General features: G+C 34.3%; 1 pseudogene; it reads right to left on the bottom strand.

Moving 5' to 3' along the window:
* Positions 1–3,336: 3,336 nt before the first annotated feature.
* LOC132277583 (cysteine proteinase mucunain-like) lies at positions 3,337–25,766 on the bottom strand (annotated as a pseudogene).
* Between the last annotated feature and the right edge of the window lie 513 nt (positions 25,767–26,279).

Genomic DNA, 26,279 nt, shown 5'->3' with positions numbered 1-26,279 from the left:
GACAAGTTTTACCTACTAGTAGTATTTTTTTCAAGAACTCTTGCTGCAACATCTCCCATGTAGATATAGAATTTGGAGGAAGGGAATGCAACCAAGTTCTTACTTTGTCCTTGAGAGAAAATTGGAAAAGTCGCATACTGAATGAATCATTGGTAAGAGTGGTCAACTTGGTAGTTGAACACAATTCCAAAAATACATCCAAATGCATATAGGGATCCTCTATTGCAAACCCATGAAAGGTAGGAAGTATTTGGATCATAGCAGGTTTGATCTCAAAAATGGGTTGCATCAGTATCCGGAAATACAAAGCACGAAGGAGAAGTGTATGTGGTAGGAATGAAATGGTCCCTCAATTGTGGTTGTGGTGGAACAGGTGGGACCCGTCCTACATTACCATTGCTATTACCGGGTGCATTATGATGTTCAGCCATGTTATCAGAAAAACTTCCTATGTTATTCAAATGTTTTTTAATTTTTCTTAACTGACTAAGAATTCTCTCTATTTCAAGATCATGCACCAAAAGTTTTGACCTAGTTTGACGTGTTAACATACATTCATTCCACTAATCCTAAAAGTGACAAAAATAAAATTTCCCAAGTACAAGAACACAGAAAAAACTCACAGAAAGTTTAATAAACCGAAGCTTTTTATCCCTTAAGCGTCATTGTCCTCACTGTTAATTTCCTGTACCTAAAAAGAAAAAGAAGTAAGGTGAGATATCAGAAAGTCTAAAGACTGGTTAACCAGGATAACTAATTAAAAACTAAACTAAATAACAAATCTCCCAGGCAACGGCGCCAAAAATTGTTGTGTCTATAATTTTACCACTCGCAATTGAACGATTCCATATAGGATAATACTATAAAGTGGATGTTGAACCCACAAGGAGATGAGAATTTATGTTCAGTCTTTAATTTAGTCCTAATGACTTACAGGTAACCAGTGGAATTGTTTGTTTGGTTGTCACGATTAAAAACTGAAATTAAACTAAAATGAAATTAAAATTAAGCTAAAGTGATCAGAGAGAGAAATCTTAGGCCTTTGACTTCACCACAATCATTAAATTATGGTTAATTGTATCAACTCTAGGGATTTAAAGAATTATGTTTTTAAATGAATTAAACTCAATAACATTCGTTCAATTCGAGTTTTAAAGAAAAAATTTCTTATAAAATAGTTAACTATAACCTATCTGCGGTTAGCATGGACTATCCACCTACTTACTCTAACTACTTTAACTACTTTGTAAATAATCCATCTTTCCTAAGCATAGACTATGAAAATATTCTTTTATAAAAAACGTTGGAACACCATTATATGACCTCTATTCCCATGTCCGGCAGGGCTCCGCCAGATACCATCCAATAAGATAGGTTGAGAATAAAAACAAGTAGTTATATCTAAGATAAGGTAATAACTGTTTGAAATCTATTTATAGCATGAAAACCAATCGAGTTGTCTCAATTGTTCATAGTTATATAATCAAAAACATACCATACATTAAAATAATCCCAGAGTTAAGAACAATCAAACCATAATACTAGATTGGGTTACATTAATGACTTAAGAGAGGAATTAGTTACTTATGACAATGTCGGATATCATCTGTGTTGGAGTTGTCTCCATCGTCACGGATAGCACTTCTCTTCTCAGGATCTTCACCTTCTAAGGTTGTGGAAACCATAAAAGCCACCACCATAATATCAACCTTCTAAAACAATACAAGAAAAAGGGACCTCTTCTATCAAGGCTTACGCCTTCTTTTATAGAAGAAAATAAAGGCTTGGTGGGCTTTTAGGTCTTCTAGCCCATCTGGAATAAGATACGGCTGGAAAATAGAACATTCCCGTAACTTAAATCTGACATATCATTGAAGGCTCGAGCTTTAGGAACAAAGGCTCGAGCTTCACGATTCAGGCTCGAGCTTTAAGTTTCAGGCTCGAGCTTTAATGTTCAGGCTCGAGCTTCTTGGAATTGGTACTCCAGCCTCAAGGATTGGTGCTCGATCTTTTAGCCAAATTTCTTCAACTATTTTCCAAAGCGTCTTTTTCTTCAACACTTAGAATATTCTCGGGCTTCATCTCTTTTAACATTGCTCGATCTAAGCTTCATGGGCTCGAGCACTAGGTACCAGGCTCGAGCATTTGGTTCTCAAGGCTTGCGCTTCAATGGATGGTGCTCGATCCTTGGAGTTAGGCACGAGGTCTGGGAGCTTGGAAATTAATTCCTTCAAATTCTGACGCCTTGTGCTCAAGCTTGATGATCAAGGCTCGAGCACCCTTTGTTCAGGCTCGAGCCTGAAGGTGCAAGGCTCGAGCTTTAATGCCTTGTTTGACTTTTCTTTTGACTAGTATGGCTCGAGCCCCAAGCCCTAGGCTCGAGCGTTGGATTCTGAATTCCTCTAAACTTCACCATTTTAAGCTCTCGGCTTGCTCTGGATGACCGACAACGACTCTGTAAGCTTTGATATTAGTCTTTTCATTATAAAATCCCAGTTTTAACCGTTTCTCTGGGAAAGTACCTGTAAACATAAATTAAACATAAATTAGTCTAACAATGGATAGAAGTATCATTTTAAGCTGCAACATATGTCTATTTAGGGGCTCGAATATGTAAATATTTAGTGCTCATCAATATCATCAACCTCTATTTGCTCAACTCTTGGAATTTTTGAAGGAGGCTCTTGTTGGTGCTCATTAGAGCTTGTAGTCTTAGGACGGGTACTCGTACTCATAGAAGCTGCCCCAATTTCTGATTTATCATTTTTCCGTTTATAAAACAAAAAAAAAAAATTTATTTTGAGGGTGAAAAATTCCTACCTTGTAGTACTTCAACAAACAAAAATAAATGGCATGCCTAATTGTGTATCACCTATAGAGCTAATAGCAGGAAAAAGGAAAAAAAAAAATAAATTATTGAGGTCTGTGTATTGTCAAAGAAATGAGAAACTTTTGTTGAAATTTTATTTCAACTCACTCTTACTCACGCACATACAAACAAACAAATATATGTAAACAAATTTATATATACAAACTTTATTTACATAAAAACTAGGTACCAGGCTCAAGCATTTGGTTTTCAAGGCTCGAGCTTCAATGGATGGTGCTCGATCCTTGGAGTTAGGCACGAGGTCTGGGAGCTTGGAAATTAATTCCTTCAAATTCTGACGCCTTATGCTCGAACTTGATAGTCAAGGCTCGAGCACCCTTTGTTCAGGCTCGAGCCTGAAGGTGTAAGGCTCGAGCTTCAATGCCTTGTTTGACTTTTCTTTTAACTGGTATGGCTCGAGCCCCAAGCCTTAGGCTCGAGCTTTGGATTTTGAATTCCTCCAAACTTCACCATTTTAAGCTCTCAACTTGCTCTGGATGACCGACAACAACTCTGTAAGCTTTGATATTAGTCTTTTCATCATAAAATCCCAGTTTTAACCGCTTCTCTGGGAAAGTACCTATAAACACACATTAAACATAAATTAGTCTAACAATTGATAGAAGTATCATTTTAGGATGCAACATATGTCTATTTAGGAGCTTGAATATGTAAATATTCAATGCTCATCAATATCATCAACCTCTATTTGCTCAACTCTTGAAATTTTTGAAGGAGGCTCTTATTGCTGCTCATTAGAGCTTTTAGTCTTAGGACGGATACTCGTACTCATAGAAGCTGCCCCAATTTCTAATTTATCATTTTTCTGTTTATAAAACGAAAACAAAATTTTCATCTTGAGGGTGAAAATTTCCTACCTTGTAGTGCTTCAACAAACAAAAATAAAGGGCAGGCCTAATTGCGTATCACCTATAAAGCTAATAGCAGGAAAAAGGAAAAAAAAAAATTATTGAGGTCCGTGTATTGTCAAAGAAATGAGAAACTTTTGTTGAAATTTTATTTCAACTCACTCTTACTCACACACATACAAACAAACAAATATATGTAAATAAATTTATATATACAAACTTTATTTATAGAAAAAAAAAAAAAAAAGTATGTATACAATATATTAATATAAATTAAGGAGTTTCAAAACAATGTCATACATTCCTAAACTCATTTATATAGATGGTGAAAGATAAAAATGTTAAGCAAAACAGAAGAGAACAAAACTTCAGACACATAATAGAAAATGCAGAAAATTTTGGTTGTGTTAGCTAGGTTTTGTTATACCAATTACCAAATATCATTATAAACAGAATATTGAAGTTAATTTTATTTTTATTTTTTTTAAATCTCCACTAAGATTAAAAAAAAAAAAAAAAAAAAAAAAAAAAAAAAAAAAAAAACATTGTTGAAGAAAAAAGAAAAGGATTAAAGCTCCATATACCAAACTAAAACCAATTATGTTCCGAAAAAAAAAAAAAAAGGGGGGGGGGGGGGGGTGGATTTTTTTTTATGAAAAGGGTTTTTATTTTTCTTGAAATTAATTTCTATTATTAGAAAGAAAATGAAAACCAACTACGCATCACTCCTATAAAGCACACCAGAACTAGAATGATGAAAATTAAAAATCACCTGTAATTTGTAAATGGAGTTTCCACCGCGTAATGCGTGTTGAGATGAAGATGAAGAGCAAGAGTAGCTTCCAGTTTCCACTGTCCCCCACTAGAGCCACCTGAATCATGGCCACTACAAAAATAAATTTTAATGGATATACTATACATTCGTGATAAAACCTCAAACCCATTTACTTCCTTTTTTATTTTATTATTTAGTCTTCTATTCATCCTTGACAAATGACAACCAAAATAGCATTCAAACTACACAAATGAATATTTTGAATTTCTAAAGATTTATACACACAGCCTAACACTCGAGACCCAAGAAACTACACAAATGAATTTGCAAATGAATTTTTTTTTCCCATGCCCTTGAATCATGACCAAGTGTTATGCATATTGAGTATTAATTACCAAATCCCCCATTTTCCAAGAGCAAACCCTGGATTTGATAAAAACCAACAAAACATTCAAACTACACAAATGCATTTGCAAATGATTTTTTTTTTTTTTTTCCATGCCATTGAATCATGAAACCCTAGATTAAAGTACCGGAAACCCTAGATTAAAGTATGCAAATCTATGTGTGTGTGTGTGTGTGTGTGTGTGTATATATATATATATATATATATAAATGTATATAGATGTATCTACAATCTAAATTTGAGCACATACAACATGATTTTCAAATTTTTCCATTCTAATCTGACTCTTCAAGTCTTCATCATCATCTTCTGGTCAAATTTCAAAGGTTCTTATTCAGGTATTGACATCTTGTAAGGGCTCACTCAAGTGGGTAAATCATGGGATTTAGGTTCTTGTTCAATTTATCAGTATATGTATCGTGAATTCGTTTTGCCTTGAATTAGGTCTTCTTCTAGGATCAGTTTTGGTTTGCTGGGTTAGCGGGCTGGGCCATTTATCATGGTTTGGGCAACTTGGGAAGGACTATAGCTAATAAGAAGTAGTAGAAGTAAATTTTTTTATTTTTTCTTTTTTTTTATTTTTTTATTTTTTTATTTTTTTTTTTTGGACCTTGCTGCAGCCCAAGTTAGCCAACTAAGGGCTCCACCCCTGGTTGCATGCTAGACCTAAGTACTCTATTTATAGAGTTCTCGTGCAGCAGATTGAAGGTGGCAGTTCCAGCAGTAGCTGAGCTTTCCACTTGGCTTGTCCTTGGACTGCCAAGTGTCCCACGTCCTTAGTAGTTACCTCTATTTTGTATCCATCTTCTTCCTCCTCTTGAGCTCTTCCTAAAGCATTGCTTTAACCACATCCCTTGAAATCTCCACAATTCTAAGTAGTGGACAGTTTCAGTTTTAGTTGAGGTTAAACATTTCACTTGGCCTTTCCATAGGACTCCATGTGTCGTATGTTTTACTTATCCTTCTTCAGCGTGCATGGACTCTTCTTCTTCTGTTACTTTGTAATACATTTAGATATACAGAAGTTGATACATGTATTAATTCGTGTGCTGGGTTCTTCCTTCAATCCAGCAATCTTTGGCAGTTAGAACTTCCACCTGGCACGTTTCCATAGTGCCAGGTGTCCCACGATTCAATAACTCCTATATATATATATGTATGTATGTATAAAGGTAGATCTCCCCATTATCTTGACCGATTATCCATGTTCTCTTACCTTAATTCAGTAGAAGAATTCAACGAACCTGTACACTTTTTCATGGTGGTTGAATGGGTCTTGGAACATCCCTAGAATGTAGGAGAAATTGTAGCACTATGTTACCACCTCCTTCTGTGAATCAGTCAATCCACCTTGCGATTTTTTGTTTAAGGTTACCATGTGACAATCGTATACCATATATATTCGAATTATTCATGTGCCACATGGAAATGTCTAAATGGTTCCTTTCAAAAACCCTAATTACAACATAGTAGTGTATGCCAAGTACTACATCATCTTTCCTAGGTCTCAAAGGATTTAACAAGATATGGCAAGTTTTATGGAACTCGCCACATGTTATTCTCTTATTGGCCTTAATTCACAAATTCCATATGGCGATGGTTGATTAGTTACATGTGTCATGCCTTGAAAAATTAAGTAAGGTTGCATGTATAATAACAACTCCAGGAAATCTTTTCTTTCCAAATGATTGGGAAATTGATTCGGTGTGGTAAGTCCTATGAGACTCACCATATTCTTGCTTAATGGATTTCATGTGGCGGAACACGATTGGATTAATGGTCTTTGCCTTGGATTACTACATGAAGTTATATATGTTTGATAATGTTTCAGTGTGACCTTCCCTTTTCAAGTTTGTTTAGAATTGTGATCTAATATGGCAAGCTCTATTGAAACTCACGCTTCCTCCTTATGGACAACTTCTCTCTTGATTCTTACCTTATGTGTGAGTCCATGTAGCAAATACTTAGATGGGGTGTCCCTTATGTTATTTAAGTCAACTTGAATATATGATGTCCTAATGTAATTCTCCTTTTAAATAATCAAGCAGTAATCCAGCGTGGCAAGTCCCCTCTGGACTCGCAACACGTCGTCTTTTCATTTGTCCAAAAATAATGGGATAAACAATTTCTATTTTTAAATTTCTATTTTGCTTTTAGGATATTACTTACATTTGTGTGTGGCAGTCACATATATGCATTATATATATATATATATATATATATATATATATATATATATATATAGATACATACAATTGTATACTAGTCAAAATTTACTTTATGATGTCCATTTCTTTCTAACAAATGAATGCATTTTTATATATATACAGTTGTATACTTGTCAAAATTTACTTTATGATCCTATTTCTTTCCGACAAAAGAAGATAATATTTTAATGAGCGAATTGCAAAAAAAATCCCTTCAACTATCACTCACTTGCAAAAAACACCCCTTATGAATATTTTTAGCAAGAAATCCCCCTCAACTATATTGAGGGGAGTATTTTAACTTAACACAGTGTAATAATTTTTGAGATAATATTTTGGACCAAACTACCCCTCAGCATTGTGGATTGGATAATTGTTCAATCCTTCATTAAATTCGTTGAACACCAAATTCAGTCAAACCCAAATTTTTCGATGATTTTCATCAACCGAAAAAGCCTTATTTTCCTCCCAACCAATAGCCTAAATGAGCTACCATCAAATACATTTAGAGGAAACCCAATTGGAAACATAACAAAAGCTAAACCATCACCATTTTCCGGCGAAATCGAGAAATAACTCGAAAAATACACCACTCTCTTTGGGTTTCCTTCCCCCAGCTTGATGGGTTTCTAGCAAATGAGTTGCTCGGCCCTTGAACTCGATGACCCAGTGAGTTGTACAGACGAACCACCATTATCGATCTTGACATCACCATATAGAGCGAGTTGGGACTCAAAGTTCGAATCTTTATCGAAATTCTTGAAAGAAAAGGATGAATTTGAGTATGCAAATAGGGTTTTGAAGTAGAGAAAGAGTGCAGTGCCTGGAAGGGGAAAAAGCTGCCATAGTCGATCTGGGTTTGAGCTGAGATTCTGGGACTATGCTTTGTGTATTGCTACTTTCTCTCTCTAGGGTTTGTTGGATGAACCCAATTACTCCACTTAAGTATTTGTGTTTTATATTTCTAGGGTTTGAGAACATAACTAGTGAAGTGAAATGGGTGCTTATCGGTCAGCTTGGAGGTTGTGAAAATTAATTACCTTTTACTCTTTTCTGCAACACACTAATTCACTTTCTCTGATTGTTTGCTGATTGGACCGGAGCCGTGAGGTGCCATGCCGACGGGACCGGGTTGGAGGATTGAACAATGTGCAAAAGTTTGTGTTGTTGACATCAAAGACGAACTCGATCAGCGTCTATGCAAAGCCCTTGATGGCAACTTGAATACATGTTTTTTCCACTATAATATCACCATAGAGGACAACATCAGCCATGTAGTCGACTTTGCAGTAGACAAATTTGGACCCAACACCGTCCAATTCTATTTTTGGGGAAAAAACACTGCATTGACAATCATTTTTGGAAAAACTTTTAGTAAGTTATTTTTCATTTGTATGTTACAATAGTTTAGAAATCAAGAAGCATAAAATTTTAGTATTATTTGGGTAGATGAAAATAGTCAGAAAATTTGGGTTTGAGTGAATTTGGTGTTCATTAGATTTAATAGAGGACTGAATAATGACCTAATCCACAATGTTTAGGGGTAATTTGGTCCAAAAAATTATCTCATAAAATCATTGCATGGTGTTAAGTTAAAATACCCCCTCACTCCCCCAGTATAGTTGAGGGGGGTTTCTTGCTAAAAGTATTCATAAGGGGGGTTTTTGCAAGTGAGTGATAGTCAAGAGATTTTTTTTTTGCAGTTCGCCCTAGCTATTTTAATTGTGCTATTTTAGAGGGCATTGTCATCCATTACTTGGTTGTAGTACTTTAAATAATTTTTACATGAACCTACAGTTTATGGCATTTGGGGTACAAAACTAATCAACCTCTCTCTCAAGTTTTTTTTTTTTTTTTGGTTAATTTTTATTTCCTTTTCTAAAGATAATATTTCTAGATTTTTTTTTTCTCTTTGGCACCTATGAAAAATTATCCATGAACTCTCTTTATCTCTTCAAAGTCTTAAAGAACTTTATATTTTTATATATTTGACCCACTTATAAATTATATATTTTAAGAATTACTTATTACTATGATATGTTATTTGATCAATTTTTAAAAATAATATTTAATCACATGATCATCTAATCATATATATATATATATATATATATATATATATATATAAAGCCATGTTGTACTATTGCATTCAAGGAACTGGACGTGGACATGCAAATCCTAATTGGCTGGGAAAAGCATCTCCACTTTGAGGTATCATTTTTTCTTTCAATTCTTCTTTGCTTGTTATGTTGTAAATAAATGGATTGTGTAGTTTTAAATGTGTACAGCATTTTTATTCTCTGTTTCCAAAGCTTCATTCTTTTTTGAAATTTCCTATTTTCAAGGAAATGTTTATGCATTTTTTTCCATATCAGCAATCATACACGAACTCTCTTTGTAGCTTCAAAGTTTCAATATTTTATATTCTACATTTTTTTCAACAACCAAGTGGAGTAACACAGAGTTTGACCTTATAATCCAAATAATTGTTCTCTTACTAAATTTTTATGTCTTTGTAATTTCATAAAATTAGTTCTCTTGGATCATATTTTGAGAAATTTTTTACAATATAATATATATTGTAATTTTTATTTTTGAAGGCAATTTTTTAACATTTTTTTCTTTGAAATCTCTTCATCTCTTCAAAGTTTTATTTTTCATATATATATTTACTTTTCTTGCAACCAAGTGGAATAATATTGTATTTGACCTTATAATCCAAATCATTGTATTTGTAATAAATTATGAGGATTGTTATGATTTCATACATTTGATTAACCTGGAATCATTTACTAAAAGTTGTTAATAATTGTGATATATATATATATATATATATATATATATATATATATATATTAAAATAAAATATCTTATAATATTTACAAAATTTTATGTATGTGCATAGCACGTCTTTTTACTAGTATATGTACATATGTGTGTGTGTGTGTGTGTATATATATATAATCAATTCTAGAAGGACCAATTTAGTTAGCAAATCACAGTACTTATTATTTTTCTATTTTTTTAAAAAAAATTGCAAGATTTAAAATATTTATGCATATAAATTTATATAGAGAAAGAGAGAGAAGACTGAAAAGGGCATGAGGTGAGACCGCGAGAGGTCAATGGCTGAAAAACTTGGATCAAACATTTACCAAAGAAAAATGAAAATGGATAAACCAACATTAATATATTTAGAAATCAAACAGAAAGCATTAACACTTCAGTCTAGAATTCTTCCTGATGGTCAATTATTGTATGAAGAGGTCATCCCATAACACAACATACAATACATTATAGGAGCAGAGATAACTCGAAGGAAAGGAAAAACGAACGTTTATTATGGCAGAAATACCATTTGCAATATAATAATAGTAGTGAGAATATCATAAAGCATCCTTCAAGTCTCGTTCGCTTTCCTCATCCAATTCTAAGAAGCTCCAAGAAAGGAATCAAGAACTGCTGCTCTTTCAACAGTCGGAGGCATTTTGGCTTTTCTTGACGGTAAGAAGCCATCATTGCGATTCCACATTTGCTTCTTTGTGAAGTATTACGGGCCATCCTGATGTAGCCATCCTCTCCCCAGTCTATCGTCACAATCCAGTAGTGCACACCATTTTCTGTCCCATATCCAACTACAACCACACCATGGTATTTTTTTGGGTCAGTTTGGTGCAATGGAAAAGGGAGGAAAGGAAAGGAAATGAAATGTGATGGAGGGTGATTAAAAATTTGTGTTTGGCATAAATGGGTGGAAGGAAGGAAAGGAAATGAATAGTTTTGGAAGGTTATCAATAAGCTTAAACAGTAATTTCCTTATCCTCCCAAAAATGGGAGGAAAGGGAAGGAAAGGCTTGATGTATTATTTCTAATGCCAAATTTACCCTTACACAAAGCAAGAATCACAAAGCTTGATTTTAGGATTTAGTTTGCAAAACAAGAATTACAGAGCTTGATTAGTTGATTTCGAAAAAAAATAATAATTTAAAACAAAACCCATACATACAAGTTAGCAGTTGCAGAGAGAGAGTGGGGCAAGCTAGAGAGTTGAGAGACAGCAGTTGAAGCTTGCGAATGGCAAACCCAAACTAGAATAGCGGGCGATAGAAACTGAAAGATATGGGTTTTGAGTTTTTTGAACAATCTGAAATAATATGTCGATATGGGTGGTTTTGATATAGGTAATAGGTTTTGAACTTACACATAAATTGAAATATATGAGTTTTGAACTCGATTGGGGAGGCTGAAAAGATTTTTCCTAAAAACAATTTTGTTTTTTTCTTTCTGGTGGTACATCATCCATGGGCCTATAAATTACATAGTTAAATATATAAATATATCTTTTAAAATATAAAAGGGTATAATAGTAAATTTATTAAAATAGTTTTTTTTCTTTTATTTTCTTTTCTTTTCCCAAACATGAATATTATCTTTTCTTTTTTTTTTTCTTCATTAATCAACCAAACACGATAGGGGGTTAAAATTTATATCCTTCCCTTCTCTTCCCTTTCCTTTCCTTTCTTTTTCCTCATAACTAATGATATTCTTTCTTTTCTTTCCCACCGTACTAAACATGGGGTTAAGGTTATTTTCAGTTTTCTGGAAGCCCAATGGTTGGAATTTTTCAAAAATCACAATATTGGGAGTTTCACACTTTTGCGTACCTACAAAATCCAACCAATTGGACTTGTCATCGAATATGCGGCACTCTATGTTTTGGATTTAATTTTTATTCCTATTTACAACAAACTTTTATATGTGTTCAATGAGATTTCAAAGCACATTTTCCCCACTTTTACTTGGACTCTATTTTCTATAAAAACTTTTAAATTTTTCAGCTCAAATACACCTAAGAGAGATGTTTTTATGTTTTTTAGTAAGAGAGTTAATCACCATTGATTTTGTGATTGTTTTTGTTCATCCAAGAACACACGCTTATACTACTTCGGTCCCATGCTAGTAGTCCATTATCTCATTTTTGGACCTCCCAAATTAGTTGTCCATTTTGAAAAGTCGAAGCAAATAAGTCTTAATTATATCTATCTAAACTAAAAATGACAAGTTGATAATTTAAAAAATAATAATAACATAATTGCATGTTCCCGAAAAAAAACTCCAATTAATAAACATGGACAACAAATATTGGACGCGCAATAAGATAATATTGATACTTGATAGCACACAGTTTCCTACTGTTTATCTTGGTTGATCATAGTAATAGTGATTTTAGTTTATTTTCACTTTTGTGATTGCCAGGAAGACAATTCGATCACTAGTGTTTGCGGAATTCTTCTAACAACCCATATGCAAGAATTGAGGAGTAAGATGAAAATTTGCAAGTTACATCATGTTATACACATACATATATATATGCATACATATATATACATATAGTCAATTCTAATAGGACCAATCTAGTTAGCAATTCACAGTACTTATTCTACTCTGGTGATACAACTGCTCATTCAAAGAAAAAAGCTATGGTACTCTCTCTTCAGAATAGGCAAATGGATCTCTCTACAGTGTTATAAACCTAATTTATGTTTCGGGTGAAGTATTGGTTGTGGGTGTGAAAATGGGGTTCCTCCAATTAATCGGTTAGGCTCTCATTTGAATGACATTAGTGAGGGATCAGTAAATGCAATATATCTATCACAGTAGAAACTTGAATCTGATCATGTCTCCAGTACATTTCTGAAGCAGATGATGGAGAATTTGATGATCAGCCCCTCTCTTAATATGGCCATCAAGTTCATGGACCAGAATCATAACTACATGAGTAGCAAGACGACACGCGTAATCATCAGATAGGTTCTAGACTTACAAAAACGGTAGACAGAACCACCTAATAGCTTCAACATTATATATGAAGAGGTGATCCCAACACAACAATACATTATAGGAGCAGAGATAAGTGGAAGGAAAGGAAAACGAACTTTTATTTGCAGTATAATAATAGTAATAAGCATATCGTCAAACATCCTTCCAAGTCTTTCAAGCATCGTTCGCTTTCTAAGAAGCTCCAAGAAAGGAATCAAGCACTGAAAGGGAATCATCAGATAGGTTCTAGAATTATAAAAACGGTAGACAGAACCACCTAATAGCTTCAACATTATATATGAAGATCGAGGTGATCCCAACACAACAATACACTATAGTAGTAAGCATATCTTCAAGTCTTGTTCGCTTTCCCCATCCACTTCTTAGAAGCTCCAAGAAAGGAGTCAAGCACTGCTGCTCTTCCCACAATTGGAGGCGTTTTGGGTTTTCTTGACGGAGTATATAAGAAGGCAGCATTGCGATTCCACATTTGCCACTTCGTGAAGTATTACGCGCCATCCTGATGTAGCCATCCTCTCCCCAGCCTGTGCCGTAAGAGTTCCTCACAATCCAGTAGTCCACACCATTTTCTGTCCCATATCCAACTACAACCACACCATGGTCTAGCTGTGTCCCACAACTTCCTGTGAATACACCCTGAAGAGACAGTAAATAACTGTATTTTTCAACAAACATGGAATTTGATAAATAATTCTTTTGAATCAAATCTAGCATCGATCTTAGTCTTGGAACAAGAAACTAAACTACAATGAGCAAGATAGAATATATTTCCAGATTCGTAATGTTGGATTTCTTTGCCACGGGCTTCAATACCAACACTCACTGGCTGACTTGCCACTGCCTTTTTCAATGCCGCCTCGCTATATCCAGGAACAGTTTCATAACTATCAATTGAGACAACCTTTACATTTTTCTGCACATGATCAATGAGTAAAGAATGAGATACGTATATTCACGTGCTATTTTGTTCATTGCTTGAATAATTTGTTAATATTTAAACAACTTTCAATACTAATTAATTACCTTGATCTGGTCACACACTCCTCTGTGAAGCATTATAAGGGTAGTAAAGAATGAGATACGTATATTCACCTACTATTTTGTTCATTGCTTGAATAATTTGTTAATATTTAAACTACTTTCAATACTAATTAATTACCTTGTTCTGGTCACACACTCCTCCTGAAGCATTTTAAGGGTAGTCGGTCTCGGTATCAACTCCACCATTGTTAATGATGAACTTAAATGCATCGGTCATGAGACCCCCTTTACATCCTCTATTATAGGATGATGCATCACAGTCCACCAACTCTTGCTCCGAGAGTGAGATCAATTCTCCGGTCACTATCTTGTTTATCCCCTCAACAGCTCCAATAGCTGAGAACGCCCAGCAACTCCCTTCATTTTTCAAATTTACACTAATCAACATATGATTAAATATTATTTTAAAGTATGTAGGTAGACCACACATGTATATCCACACATGTATACGGATGGGTTAAATTTTGCTAATACACATCCAAATTATTTAAGAAAATTCTAAATTTTTATTCAAATACTTTTTAATATTTTTTTTTTTATTGTATTGATAAGAATGAATTTTTAAATTTATCATTATTAGAACACAAAAAAATAAGTTTGAGAATATAATAAAAAATAGTACATTTATTTTTTAAATTGGACATATATTTTAGAACATTTCAAAATAAAAAGATGAACAAGAATTTTAGGACATATGTGTTAAAATATAGAAATCATCTGAGATGATGATTTTTTAACTTTTAATATTATTAGTATTATTATTTTTATTTTTTTTTGAAGGTTGGTGGTCTCTTCCAAATTTTTTTCTTTGCCCGTCTAGACAAAAGATAAACTTTAGAGAGAGAGAAGAGTGTTTGTGGAGAGGCCATGAAGTTGGAGAATTACCAGAGGGTGGTAATGACAGTTAACTGTGGAAATGGGTGTGACGGAAGAAGAAGACGGAGTGGAAGTCTGTAGAGAGAGAAAGAGAGATGGAAGAGGTAGTTTGGTGGTCTAATTATTTTTGATACTTTATAATTAAAATTAATAAAATAGTGAAGGGTAAAATGGACTTTTTACATGTTTTAAGGCTTTGTTTGGATGGCAAATTTCACAAGGAGGTGTGATTGTCCAAAAATTGACAAACTTTCATCTACATGACCTTACCCCCAAACCTCAGGGGGTGTCTCTGTATTTTACCCTTTATTAGTGTGATTTTTTTCTTCTTAATTTCTTGAATTCATATAATGGACTTCCTTTGTCTCAAAATAAATATCCCATTTTGAAAATCTAATTTTTTAAGGGAATGATTATTATTATTATTATTAGAGCGAATTGCAAAAAATCCCCTTCGACTATTAGTTAGTTGCGAAAACCCGTCCTTATGAATATTTTTGGCAAAAAAACTCTCCTCAACTATCCCGGGTGTGTTTTTAACTGATATCCGTTTGAGTGATTGTTTGATGAAATTTTTCAAACGAAATTTTCCCCTTAACAGATTATTCTTTAGACAATTTATTTATTTATTTATTTCTCTTTTCTCTCTCTCCGTCAAGGGTATGTGAACCAGCAAAGAAAAATTCTCAAAAAAAAATATAAAATGGAAAGCCATTATAACAGTAATTTGCCATGTTTCCTTAGTTGAATTTTTTTTTTTTACTTAATTGAATTATGCTATTGCAAGGTAACTTGCACTAAAATTGGCAATTAAAAAGTAACATAATTTCTTTTTCAAATCTGATTTTTTTTTATAATAATAAAAAAAATTAAAAAAAAATTACTTACTTCGAGAACACAAAATACACCAAAGTAACTTTTTGAGACAAAATTGTTGTAGTTGATGCACTCAAGTCATTGCCCTCTATTCAATTCACAATAATCTAATTATAAAGGATATTTAAGTAATTTAGTTTGAGAAAAATGCATTTATCATTTCATCATATATTGTTTTGATTTCACCACCTACTACTCGAAAATTGTTTTGATTTCACAATTGGGTTTCTCGATCTACTATTGGCTTTGTGTTTGAATGAACAAGAAGGCTTACTTGATGCGGAGAGAGAAGAGAGAAAAAATAAATTATCTAAAGAATAACCTGTTAAGGGGTCATTTCATCCAGAAAAACTTCTCAAACAACTACTTAAATGGACATTAGTTAAAAACACCCCCTTGGGATAGTCGGGGGGGATTTTTTGTCAAAAATATTTATAAAAGGAATTTTTCGTAACTGGGTAGTAGTAAAATGGTTTTTTTTGCAATTGTTCCTTATTTTTATTGTATTAGTAGTGAATGAATATATATTTTGAGAAAATTCTTCCATTGAATTTATGATCTATCTTTGAATGCAAATTGTGATACATGATTTTTGATTAAAAATAGATTATTGGTTTGTAATCTATACAATGAAAGTTGATTTGCATTGATTAGGGAATTTTTAGATTTGAATCTCTTAAGTTCATAACTATTTGTGAACTAGTCCAAATCTAAAAAATTTGATTGAAAATCTTTGAATTATTGACTAGGATATATTGATCATAAAAGCTATAAAGGTATGTTATTGTCTAAAAAAAATAGGAGCTTAAAAAAAATGATATATTCAGCATAAAAAGAAAAGAAAATTTTGAAAAATGCTGAATTCTTTGTATTGGAAAAGGCTACCTATTGAGATGTGTTCAAAAGCTCCTATTAGACTTTGAAGTGGAGCTAAATGAGTAAAAAGAAAGGTGGACACAAGTTGAATTGGGGAATTGCTGTCTGCTCTTTAGGGTGAAAGCCATCTTACTTAGAAAAATTACTCAAAGACAATTTTATCTTGATGTTTTTCGATCAATATGGTTTGGACAGCAATTTATTGATAATTGATTAAAAATTGATTGCACACACACACTTGAACTTGCTAGATTAATTTCTAAATGTTTCATTAAAATTTGCAAGTTAAAATTCATGTTGTGATTATTTCCTGAGAATTAAAATTGATTGAATATTCTGTGGAGTTGAAATTTTCATTCATAGATATCTCTAATAATTTTCTGAAAATTTGGATCATGTGTGGACTTGAATGACTTTGATTGACTGCTTAATGTTTTTGTTCTTAATTTTGTTTTAAAAAAAACAAAAAATAAAAAAACTATAAAAAATTCAAAAAGATTTTGATTTTAGTTTGTAGATTTTTTTTAGTTGGTTTGATCATTGAGTGATTCAAAAAGTCCTTGAAATGTCTACTGTCATGGTCCTACCGGTTCTACAGGTCCCCTACCTGTTTAAGATGTTAAAAGCAATGTGATTGCTTACTATCTCTTGGCTACTGGTACCACAAGTTTGGTACCTATTCAACGGTTTTAACCGTTCTCCAAGGCAACACTGCCTTTGGGGAACCGGTTCCCAACTGGGCTACCGGAACCGGTTCCTGGCAACAAGATTAGGCTTTAAGTAACCCATTTTGGCATATTATTGGGCATTACTTCATATCCACTTTCTCTCTATATATATGTACACTCTCTTTCTGCATAACTCCATATATATATCTTCATAGATTGTTTCATTCTTGCATCATTCTCATCATATATTGCAAGATTGAACATGAATCATCTCTTGGATCTTGAGATTTGAATATCGAGATTTGAAGTTTGAAAAAAGGAGTTTTGGTTTGAAACTTTCTAGTGGATTGGTTAAGTTTGAGTGAAGATCCTTGTTTTATTAAAGGTTGAGACTTGTGTGGGTAGTGATTGAATCATTTGTGCTTCTTGGGGTGATTGATTTTTGGGGTTTTGAAGATTCAAATCAACCTTGTCCAAGAACAGGTGTTAAAGCGCACTCCAAGTGTTCGACAAAATTATCGAGTAAACTTCGAAACCTCAATGACAATTTCCATCCGGGAACCACAAAAAGGTTCACATGCTTCAAGGGATTAACTAAGTTCGCCTATTCGTTCTTCCTTACCTTCTACTGAGATACCACCTAGGTATCCTTCAGTTTCTGGCATTGGGAAGGTTGAGTTTGCTTAAAAACACTTCTACAATGAACATGCCTGGAAGGTATACACTAAAGTGTATCAAGATGGTCCGATTAAGTCAGAACGCAATGTGAACTTAAAGAAGCTCAAAGAAAGTATGGGGAAAAAGCTCATTGACTACATTGAGAAGCATAATTGGCTTTTCTTCATAAGGATGAAGAGTACCTACAGTCAAGATATGGTTCACTATTTTTACTCCAATATCCGAAAAGTTCACGATTTTGGATATTTTGAAGTGTCATTATTTGGTAAGGACTATGTGGTTGATAAAGAGGCGATCGAAAAAATTCTGAGTACACCCAAGAGTTTTACAAACACGGGCTATCATCTTCCACTTGACAAGTCAGGACTGAAGTGGGAAAATATTTGCAATACTTTGTGTGTTCCAGACTCGTCGAGATATCCCGAGTATATACCATCTCGTTATCTCATGGATGAGGCAGCATTCCTAAATTTGTTTGCCATCTCTAATCTTGGTTACTTCGGGAAGAAGGATGTTATCTCTTCAAATCGTGCAGAGGTATTATAGCTTCTATCTATTGATACACAAATACATCTTGATGCTTCTATCTATTGATTGATGCTAGCACACTACAAGAACAATACCAAGAAGAAGTCATCTCCATTCTCTATGATCATCATGGGTTTGTATCGATAGTTTGAGATTCCACTTCCACCCCATGCTCATCATATTAAGATTATGTCTGAGATAGATGTTAGGGCTTTTAACGAGTCTAAATCCGCCAGGGCTTCAATTAGGAAAGCTAGCAGGGGTTCAGCTGCTTCGTCATCTCTTCTTGAGATTACTCAGCTTTTTCCATCTAAACGGAATTTCATCACATTGGATGTTAATCTGCTATACTCCCTAATTCTTCAGAATCAAAAGGCTATGATGGATGATGTTCTTGATCTACAGGAAGAGGTTAGATTACTAAAGAGCAGAGGACAAGTAGTACTTATAAGGACATTTACAGACCAACTCCACCAGATCCGTCACTTGTTCCTGAGGCTAAGAGAGATGAGGATGATAAGATAAATGAGGATGCAAAGGATGATGAGGATGGTAGTGGTAGTGACACTGATAATGGTGATGAGGACATTCCGACTACTACTGTTCTGTTTACTGGAGATGTTGATGCTTGATTTCATGTTCATATCATACTTGCATCATACTTTTGTTTAGTTTTTACATAGTCATGACTTGATATTTTTTGGATATTATCTTTTGACTGCTGACATGTAATAAACTGATTACTATTTTCTCTATTTTGTATTGTTTCAACTCCCAATTACTTTGTCAATTTTGTTCCAAAAAGGGGGAGAACATTAAGGGGGAGCAAATTAACAATTTTTTTTGGATAATTTATTTAGGGGGAGTTTTTAACTTGTTATATTAAACTTTCACTAGTAGTTTTACTTGATCTATGTGCAGGAATTCAGGTAAAATTTTGTCAAAGAGCAGAAGAGAACAAATATAAAAGAAATTTTATGCTTCCTTAAACAGTTGTAAAATACTTTTCTGCTTTGGGTGGTGTCTTCTCGGGGTGTGCACAAAACAATACACAAAACTTTGAATTTGGAAATTAGTGTCAAATAGGCACCATAATTTAAATTTATAAACCGCTTAACACCTATACTATGTAGTATGAGTGAGAAGGGAACGTCCCAAGGGATTGAGTTGTCGTACTAGCTTGAGGAATCAAAACTAGGGTTAGTAGGTCGAGTGATCAAAATAGTGGTTGGTTGGTTGAATTAAACTAGATACAAATTGAGCTAAAGTAAGTAATAATGCAATAGAAAGAATAAAAGATAAAGAGAGATCTTGGGGTTTAGAGATCACCACTAAGCATAGCTTTTCTACACCTTTAATGAACGATTAATGAGGGGAAGAACATGTATTGTAATAAAGTGTGTGTGTGTGTGTGTGTGTGTGTGGTTGTTTCAACAAGCATGGATGACAAATTAAGCATATATTATCTAAACAACATGGTGGATAGCACAACATATCAAATTAAGCCATTAATCCATTCTTTAAGCTTACAATCCAAACACATCACAAGGTTAGAGATACATGTTACTTGTTTTTCATAAGTATGGAACATCAACAATAAGCATGGATTGTCTTCCCATTTAACAACTAAGCTAATGACATGAAATTAAACTAATTAAACTAAGGGAGAGGCACAATCCATCAAGCAATGAGTATGAACCATCAAATAGACCACAAGAACATGACATTAAGCACTGTGTCTTGACAATCTCTAGATCTATAGCATCAACACACATAAACATGCATCAATAACACAAGAAATAGAGGCAAACACATGAACATCTATTCTAGCATACATAGACATATGGATAGAATGAAATGATCAATTGGAAATATTAAATCACATAAATCATTGAAGAAACAAGATCTATATTTATAAAAGTGTCAAGACATGAATTACAATACAAATCCCCTCAAAAATACATAAATCAAGAAGTAGAAAGCATGCTTAGGGCTAACTCTAGCCCCAAGAGAATGTCTAGCCACTCATGGATGATGTCCTCCAACCCTCAAAGGTAAGCTCCATGGAAGAAATGTGCTACTTGGTTGATGAAAAGTCTCCAATGATGTCTCTAGCCTCCTCCTCTTCTTTTCTTCCTCTCTAAGAGTAGCCTCTCTCTAATCTCTAAGAATGCTAATAATCCTCTCAAAAAGTGTATCATATTCTTTATATAGGTAAGTCAAGTGACACACAAAATGAGCTAGGGTCGTGCAGCAAATATTCCCCAATGATTGGATAAGGACAGCTTTCAATGAGCTGGAAATTTAACTTTTTTCGTACTGGAGAAAGTTCGATCGATCGAACCTTAGACTTGAATCGATCAAACTTGCTGAGATCTATTGAACTGAGGCTGGATTGATCCTTAATGGCGGCACCTTTTTGGATAAAAACAAATCTGAGATATTTTTAAGATATTTTTGGGAAAAAGACAAAAGTGGTTGGTAGGGTGGTACAATTGGATAAGATCAATCATTTGGATAATGACAAGAATGTTCGATCGATCGAAGAAGGAAATTGGATCGATCGAACTTTTGAGATCTTTGAACAGGAACAGACATGGCTCAAATCTATCTTAAAGTGCTGAGATCGATGAAAGTTGGATCGATCGAACTTTTCTTGAGATTGATCGAAGTTGTTGAAATTCCACCATTTGCTTCCTTTTGCTCTACTTTGCTCCTTTCTTTGATTAATCCCAGAATTGCTTTAGTTATGCTCTTATTTGGCTGAGTTAGCTTATTTTGGGGATAAATATCTGAAAATGGAAATAACACGAAATCAATACAAAACGGTAAAATAAAGTAGATAAAGATTCTAGAATACCTAAACTTAAGGGGTTTAAATACGTACTTTTCAGCGCTCATCATTGGGTATATTTTAAATTACTTTTAGGGTTTTGTCGTGAAATTACCAAAGGGAGAGATTGTGAGATATATTTTTGTAATTAGCATATTTCGGTAACAAAATAAGTCCTAGTCGAATTGTAATTTCAGTTACCTTATTAGATTCGACATCGATTGCGGAATTCGAAGGTTGTTCAGAAGAGGAACGTAGTGTTGATCATTGAAAAGGAAAGAACAACACATTAGGACATCATTTCCCGCTTAAGACACAAATACCTATAAAGTATATTTCCCGAGTTTTCAAAAACAAAAAATCTAAGTTCAAATTGGATTTTATCAAGTGGGAACCGGTACCTGGATTTGGAACCGGTTCCAGAAACTGAGATTCGAGAGAATTATATTCTGCTCTTTGGGAACCGGTTCCAGGAGTCTTGACAGCAAAAGGTTTTCAGTTTCCTTATTCTGTTTGATTCCTTTTTTATCCAACTTTTCTTCCAAGTCCTATGTACGAAATTTCCTTTATTTACAGAAGGAATAGGACTTTGCAAACCTCCATATAAACCATGTCATACACATAGGTTTATTCACGGCTTTTGTTCTACAATTTCATTATTTTTGCAGAAAATTCAATAGATTTCTCTATCATCTTTCTAGAACACATACACATAAACACATAGTGAATTTAGAGTTGTGGTGTTCAAATCCTGATCGTGATCATACAGTTGCATCTACATCAATCAAACAAAAGCAGATCTACTTCTACATCAAATTTAGACAATTAAAGAACAGAAGTAAAAGCGATCACACTTTGAAAGGGTTGGAGCATTTGAGGAGTATTGTCTAATCTACCTATTACTCTTCTACAAATATCAAGCATAAGCCTGAGGTCAAGTTGCTGTTGGACAGAGAGTCGCAAAGCTAGAGGATTGTCAGCAGTTGGTGTTTGGTAGAACGATAAGGTGTGAGCCAGAGTCAAAGTTCAGTGTACTTTGTTTCAAGCATAGTGAATCAGTTTACTTAGGACTGCACAGTCCACAAGGTTTTTCCCATGCAAACAGTTGACGTATTTTATCAACTCAGGTTTCCTCGATAAAAATCTTGGTATCATTTCTAACTTTATTTTGCTTTATTTTATATTGCATGATATTAATTTATTAATTGCTAAAATAAAGAAAGTTAGTAAAACACAAGATCTGTTTTTAAAATAATCAAAACTTTCTAAATATTCCGCTGCGTACAACTCACATGTATTCGTAGTTAGATCAAGGTCAAGATCTTTGTTGCTCTCCTCATCTTCGGCGTCGTTGTCAGAAGATCAGTGGCAGTTTCACAATCATCTTGGAACGAGTTGTGGGCATTGAGTTGGATAGAGAGCGAGGAGTGAACAAGTCGACTCAGCTGGGACCATTAGCAGACTCCTATTGGATCTCTTGAAGAGTGAGGGGAGAGATGAGAGAGAAAAGGGCTGTGAATGGGTTGTGGATAAGAAAGAAAGGGAGTATGTACATATATATGTGTCAATCTTTTCCAAATCTGGGTTTAAGGGAGAGGTCGTGGACTTGGTGGTGGGTTTGAGAGGCGATGATTGTGTGGGTGGTGGTGGCGATTGATGATATTATTCTCTGACACAATTTTTTGTCGATTTCTTTGGTGAACTAAATATTTGAACACCTAATCAAAACATTACAAATTTTGAAAGATAACTTGCAAGCTTCATTGACACCCTAGTCCACTCCTTCTTCTCCATTTGCAGCAAAACACATGAAATCATTTCTTATGGCTTAAATTCTTACTTGGAAAAAAATATTGTTGAATATATTATATTTTGAATTTAAAAACAACACAATCTTCAGCTTAGCAATTAATGTTCATTGCTACTGATGCAGAGCACAACTGAATACTGCAGGATGGAGATGGTAATGCAATTCAACACCCAAAAATGATACATACATACAGAGAGAAGAAAGGTTTGGGTTTGATCCAAGGGTGCTTAAGTCAATTAAAATATCAATTTTATATCAAAGGGTAATAAAGTTAATTCACCATTGTCAGGGTCTCTCTGTCCATTTTTCAAACTTGAAGGGGTATCATTGTCCAAAAAATGAGTAACTTTCATCTGTATTCCCTTTTGCTAAACCTCATGGGGTGTGCCTGTATTTTGCCTAAAATAATAATTTTGTAGGGATATAAGAACAAATTTTGGGAGGGCCATGGCCGCTGCTGCCCTTAGCTCCGCCCTGCGCATACAAATAAATATATAGAAGTTGAAAAGGGTATGAGGTGAGAGGTCAATGGGTGTAAAACTTGGATCAAACATTTATTTACCAAAGAAGAAAAAGGAAAATGGATCAACCAACAGAAAGCATTAACAATTCAGTCTTACATCCTTATATGGAAATAAATTTTAGGAGCAGAGATAACTCAAAGGAAAGGAGTGAACTTTTATTACCATTATTAAATGCAGCATTGGGATGAGAAACAGTTCATGGAAGGCCCATAAAAGATAAACTGGAAAATGAAGCAGCATATACACAATTGGCATATGAAGCAACATACACACAATTATTTGAAATATAATAATAGTAACCAGACCATCAAGCATCCTTGAAGTCTTTCAACCATCGTTCGCTTTCCCAACCACTTCATAGAAGCTCTTTTTGCCATTTTTCACAGGGTAAGAACCCCTCATTGCGATTCCGCATTTGCCCACTATATTATTTATATCACGCTCCAACCTGATGTAGCCATCCTCTCCCCAGCCTGTGCCACAAGAGCTTCTTCACAGTCCAGTAGTCCAAACCATAACCAAAACCATCTGTGCCATATCCAACTACAGTCACACCATGGTTTATCAGTATCCCACAACTTCCTGTGAATACACCCTGAATGGACAATAAATAAAAAGATATCGATGTATCAGTACACTTGTATTTTTCAACAAACATGGAATTTGATCTATAATTATTAGTGTGAATCAACTCATAGGTCATAGGGGTGCTTTTACAGCATACCATCCTTGCAAAGACCATTGATTAAAAAAAACTAAAAAACAAAATTGATTGAAAGAAATTGCTTATTTAGTACTCCCTCTCCCATAATAGTTGTCCAGTTTGGAAACTTCGGGAACTTTTTGATAGTAGTACAAGGATATTGCTATTATATATACATGGCAAAGTAGTTGGTTAATCTTAATCTTAGAAAAGAAACTTAAATACAATGACCGAGATAGAAATTTACTGATTCATATAATTGAAATTCCGTGCTACTGCTATCAATAACAACACTAACTGGTTGACTTGCCACTGCCTTTTGCAATGCCCCCCTTGTATATATAGGAACGTGTTCATAACCATCAATTGAGACAACCTTGTTCACATTTTTCTGCACAAGAATATCAATGAGTAAAGAGAGAGATATATTAATTATTATTGTTTGTTTCACTATTTTCATTGTTCGACTAATATGTTCCTATTTCAAGAACTCAATATATAATACTAACCTTGTTCTCGTCTCACTCTCCTCCTTTAGCTGTATAAGGGTAATTCTTTTCGGTATCAATTCCACCATTTTTAAGGATGAACTCAAATGCATTCTCCGTGAAACCTCTATCGCATCCTTCAGTAAAGAGTGTTCTATCACAGTCCACCAATTCTTGCTCCTACAGGGAGGTCAAATTTCCTGTCACTATCTTGTTTATCCCCTTAACAGCAGCAATAGCCGAGAACGCCCAGAACTCCCTTCATTTAAAATTACATTAATCATCATACCGAGTTCATTTAAGAAAGATGATATAAAAAATCTTTTCACAATACTTACTGTTTATTCACTTTATGTACAATACTGGCTGTTTCAAAGAAGACTCAAAATGAGAATGATTATATGCGTACTTAAACGACCGCATAACAGAGGAAAAAGAGAAATAAGCTCACCACCACAATTTCCTTGGTTTTTGACCTCAGCTACGGCACCTTTGGCCCTCCAATCGACGTATTTCGGCAAGTCATCGCTGACGCGGGGAGTATAGCGGTCGCTCGTCTTGGGCGTCGACAAACTCGACATGGCCTCAAGTTTATGGACCGGTACTCCTCGTTGGTCAGATCAGCAAACTGGTTCAGACCGAGCTTGTATGTCCGGTTCTCGACGGCATTGTTGTCGTCAATGAAGCGGAGATTGTCCTTGAAGATCTGATACCTCGTCTCTTTCTCACCCAAGGCGTTGTAAACCTTGCCGTGCTTTACAAGCCACGACTCGAACATGGTCATCACTTCATTGTCAGTCCTCCAACTCGCTTCGTCGATGTGCATTGAGTCGTAGCCGATGATCGACATGTCTAAAGCCGACGACAAGGCCAAGCACATGAAAAGAAGGACCACCATGGATACTAGTGATCGATACGAACCCTTGTTTGTTAGAGAAAAATATGTAGTGATGAGAGAGTGAGGAATTGTGGAAAAAAAATGGAGAGGAGGCTGTCTTATAAAGGGAAACGAGTGGACAATGGTCCAATGACATTACATCAGATAAATAACTAGTGGACAATGGACATTACATCAATTAGATCACTATATCTATATCTATATCTATATCTATATCTATATCTATCAAGATCTATACCATCAATTACATTACTATATCTATACCGTGGATGCTAGTGATCAATACCAACCCATGTTTGTTAGAGAGAAATTAATATGAAGTGATGAGAGAGTATGGAATTCTGGAAAGAAGATGGAGAGGAGAGGAGGTTGACTGATAAAGGCAAATGAATGGAAGGACATTACATCAAATAAATAACTACTGGACAATGGACATTACATCAATTAGATTAATATATCTATATCTACTATATCTATATCTATCTATATCCCATCTATACTATCCATATCTAT

The sequence above is a fragment of the Cornus florida genome, unplaced genomic scaffold (genome assembly GCF_030987335.1).
Source record: "Cornus florida cultivar Cherokee Brave unplaced genomic scaffold, ASM3098733v1 CherokeeBrave_3.0.0_Hap2_Chr10, whole genome shotgun sequence".
In the NCBI taxonomy this organism is placed as follows: domain Eukaryota; kingdom Viridiplantae; phylum Streptophyta; class Magnoliopsida; order Cornales; family Cornaceae; genus Cornus; species Cornus florida.
This window is presented reverse-complemented; position numbering and strand designations above follow the sequence as displayed.